The sequence below is a fragment of the Podarcis erhardii genome (assembly GCF_964252035.2).
Source record: "Podarcis erhardii genome assembly, chromosome: Z".
Classification (NCBI taxonomy): Eukaryota; Metazoa; Chordata; class Lepidosauria; order Squamata; family Lacertidae; genus Podarcis; species Podarcis erhardii.
This window is the reverse complement of record NC_138504.1, coordinates 22,583,526-22,588,000: the sequence shown is the minus strand read 5'-3', so window position 1 is coordinate 22,588,000 and position 4,475 is coordinate 22,583,526. Positions and strand designations below refer to the sequence as shown.

The window sequence follows — 4,475 nt, the reverse complement described above, 5'->3', positions numbered from 1 at the left end:
GACATTTGTTGTAAATATTCATTTATCTAGAAAAAGCCTATTGGAATAAATTTATATTCAGTTGTTTCCATGAAGAAGGCTAACTTAAGCACTTAGCTTCCTGAGTCTCTGCTACCCAGGCCTTCTGTGATGTCACAACAGCTGAGCCAATGGTAGCCAGACATCATGGCTACATCAGCTGATGGTATTAGCAGTGGTGTGGCAGGCAGCAAAGTCAGAAGTAAAAGAACATGCTAGCTGGGCTGATGGGAGTTGAAGTCCCAAAGATCTGGAGGATTCCAGGTTGAGCAAGACTGGTAAACCTAATGATAAATGGATGTTTAAAGCAGCTTCCTATAGATTTACCAGATTATCTAGCTGCTAGGAATGGGGGAGAAATTCAGTTAAATTTGCACTTACTGGCAAATGTACCTACTTCACACTTTCTGAAATTATCTGAGAAACAAAGCATCCTGAATTTGCTTCTGCCCATATTTAATGAAGGTCATATTTTAGTAATAGCTGCATAAAATGGGCCATATGTGAAATTTGCTGCCTTGCTGATTTTAATTTTCCATTAAATTCAATTCCAATTTACATCTCCCCCAAGTATAATCTCTGCTTAAGTAAACTTCCCCAATTTCTTAAGCCTTTTATGAAGAAAATTGAGCTGTCTCTTCACTCGGTGCCTATAGCGACAGTAACGTGACCATTGTGTGTTTTTCCAGGACTTCTTCAACAAATAGGCGTTGGCCATTTTTATCTCAATAATTCCCGCCCCCTGCCCCCCGAGTCTAAATCTGCACCTATTAGTATTGCCACACCCATACTGTATTTGAGGCAAGGACAATATTTACCAGTTCTTTTATTAGTAAAGATGTTATTTGAGATGTTCATTCTGTAATAAACATCTCTAACTATTTGGTCTATTTCCCAGTCTTTATCACTTTAAGTCTTGCTGCATGTCTGTACTGTATCTGTGGGATGTTTGAACTGTAAGCATCCAATGTGTTTCAATGCCAGTCATATCTATTTGGAAGAGCTCTGAGGCTCGAAATTCCATTTTCCCCCTAATCCTAGCTGTTGGAGGGCTTACTACTTATCAGCCTTCTTCCACCTCCAAATCACCATCATTGTCTTCTTTGCCTAGGCCCCCAGCCCTTATTCCTTCAGGTAGTTCCGAGTGCAGAATCTATACTTGGTTGCTGTGTGAGTGGCACCTTTATGGGGCACCACTAAATGAAAGAGAAATCCCTAGTAATGTCAGAACCCCACTTCCTGGAGCTTTAAATTAATTGACATCTGTAATGTTTCTGGGGCTATGTCTGGAGCAGTTTCATGTTTTTTCTTATTCTTGTTTTACCCCCTACCCCCAGCTTCATTTTTGGTGAGGTGGCACAGCAGTCTATTAATTCTTGTTGGAAAGTCTTAAACTTCTGTGCCACCTCCTCCTTCATAGCTGATTTCAAGGCCGCTGAGGCTACTGGCGTGTCCTCATTCATTTCTTGTGGCTGGTGCAGCTGGGTGTTCTGACGCCATTTGAGATGCTGCGGCATCACCCTCAGGCCCCAAGTGACGTTCTTTGTATATCATCGCAAAATGCACTCGAATGTTATGGTCCTTAGATCTGCTTGGTCCCTACAGCATACCCCGTTTTATAGACAATTTTCAGGGATGATTTTCATAAACAAGGGAGCTATCAGCCTATGCCGCCAGCTTGTTGGTGCTCAAGCTCCTTCACTTTCAGGAGGATTCTTTAAATAAATAAAAATGTTGAATTGTTGAGAACAAAAGATCTGAAAAATGAGAAACTTAAGAGAAACAAAAATTGACAAGTTCACCCATCCCTTCTAGCTATTGATTAAAATGGACCAAATCAATGCACAAGCCAGGGAAAAGTATAAATTTCCTATCTAAACATAGCCTTTTCCTACCAGGTTTGATTGCTGTGCATGTAGAAGTTCATTTTAACCCATTACATGAAGGTGAAGGGACACCCCAGGTGAAATTATGCCTGAAGGACAAAGCCCTAACCTGATATGCAATGGTGTCAATCTATAATGACCCAAGTTTGGTTGGTGAAGGAAGTATGGATTTAAGTTTGAGCAAAGGAAATGAGTCAAAATCATTTTTTCTCTCTCTCTCTCTTTGTTAAATGCCTAGGCAAATTTCCTTGAGGTGGTTTCCCTTAAATCTCTCTGTGTTTTTTTCCCTTTTAAATACAAAAAATGCCATTTGATTTTCCTGGACGCTAACCTAGACAGCTGATAGATTTTCCCTCATTACATGTGACAGGTAACCCCCCACCCCACCCCAATCAAGTGGCCTTCAGAATATTTTTTCATTTTCACAAGAGAGAGCCTAAGTTCACTTACACACACACACTCTGTCCTGGAAGCAAGAACACATTCTATCATTCTCCATTCCAGTACTCCTCCCCAGGGTAAAATTGGACAGAGTACATTTAAATGTCACTCAAACCCCCCTCTTTTTTCCACTCAGTTTTAACCATATGGGTTAATTTTACCCTCTCTCTAATTCCCCTATTATTACACATTCTTTAAGTATTTTTTTAAGTATTATGAGGAGATTCAACACATGTTGAGGATTTCCCCCTTCAATTAATGGGAGAAAGGGAGGCTGTTAGGTCTCTTTTTGCAATGTTTCAGAGGGAGGGGTTCAAGAGAAAGGGTCTTTCATTGGGGATTGCAAAACATCTCATGGCAAAGGTCAGCAGGGTAACAGGAAAATGATTTGTGTTTGCTCTCTGAAGAGGTGCATCAAGAAAGAGTCCAGAAATGCTTGCAACTTTTGTTTAAAATGCAAAATAAAATTGCATACTCCACCAAACATGTTGTTTTTAAAAGTATGTCCCATTCTTTTCCATTATTTGATTAAAGTTCATTGAGGCCCTAAAGCAGTAATAATTTTGAGGATCCCTGTTCCATCATTAATACTTATTTTGCATTTAGGAAACCCAGCCAGAGGGTGGAGTATTATTATTATTATTATTATTATTATTATTATTAAACATATTTCTTTCTCGCTTTTTCATTCCCAAAATGGATACTCAAAACAGCTGGTAAAATTTACATTATGTGGTGTGGCACTTTAGAGCAGCTGTGGGCAAATTTCAGGCTTGTGGCATCTACTTTGTAGTCTGTAGTTTGTCACATGGAGAAACCAAGTGCAAAATATTGGTGGGACTGGAGCCAAAAGCAAAAAATTAATAATTGTGACATGGGGGATGGAACCCATGACCAACACATCTGTCTGATTAGAATGCTCCTGTTAGGAGTTAAGGAAACAATGAAACATCTGCTTGAGATCCCTTTGGTTAAAACCAGTCCATATTCATACGGACCTGGAATCAACAGTTGGCATGGCTTCTGGGCTCAAGTTCTTGCATGGGGACCCAATACCTATCAGATCTAGCCATAGGACCGATGCTATGTTGTGTTGTGATAAAAACAAACTGAAAAATGTACCCACCCACCTACTAATTCCTCTTTATCTGGAAAGAGCTCATATCTAAAAACAGTTTTAGGGATGGAGGAGGAAAATCCTGGAATTTTAACATGAATGGCTAAATTTAAAGTGCATCCTATTGCAGTCTACTCAGTGGTAGTTCAGTAGGACTTACTTCCAGGTGCATAGGATTGCAGCATTAGATCTATCAGTGGTTGGACGAATGGTTAATAATCCTGTTTATGGTTTCATCCAGTGCTCATTATTTGCTTACTTTTCTGAATAGCACCAAATAACAGATTATAATTAAGATTTCCATTTTTATTCATGGGTATAATATACTGGTGAGGGGTGCATGGTCAGAAGAAACATTTCCTGAGAACCTATCAGTGAAAATTACTCCCCTTTTTGTCCTGTTACCCCTACATGCTGTTGCTTCTGCAACATCCACCCCACCTCCCACCCTTTTCCTTTCCTCTTCCTGGGTTTGCCACATAGGAAATTCTAACCAACTGGGGATCACAGAATGAAGTGGATGACATCGTGCATTGTCTTCAGCCAACCGTGTTTGGCTATGCAACATAAAACCATCAGTGAGGACAAACAACATTAACTGAGAGTGAATGTATTGCTTCCTGGAATAGTCACACACAGAACCCCAATGAGTCAAGGATCGTTGCAATGAATGGGATGTTTTCATTATACTCTTTAGTCAGGTTTGGCTATGTGTCCGTATCACTGAGGCCAAATTAAGGGAAGGGAGAAAGAAATGAGGGCAATGTAGATGAATAGGAAGAGGGGGCAAGGGGGCATTTTTTTTCAACACTGCCCAAATGTTTTCCCCAAAACACTAAATAGTTATGGCATAACCTTAATTACAGTGCTAGTGAATTTATGGAGCAGGGGCTTATTAAAGTTCATTATGAGCCAGATAAATTGGAGGATGAAATTATAGCTATCCTGTGGGACTTGACATTTGAGCACATAAAGGAAAAATAACTTGGGCATGACTGAGACTGGACTACTAG

General features: G+C 39.9%; 1 long non-coding RNA gene across 1 annotated transcript; it reads left to right on the top strand.

Moving 5' to 3' along the window:
• Nucleotides 1–218: 218 nt before the first annotated feature.
• On the top strand, nt 219–4,054 carry LOC309334172. The gene is made up of 2 exons (XR_014152931.1): nt 219–296; nt 3,946–4,054. It is a non-coding gene; the product is annotated as an uncharacterized lncRNA (long non-coding RNA).
• Nucleotides 4,055–4,475: the final 421 nt, after the last annotated feature.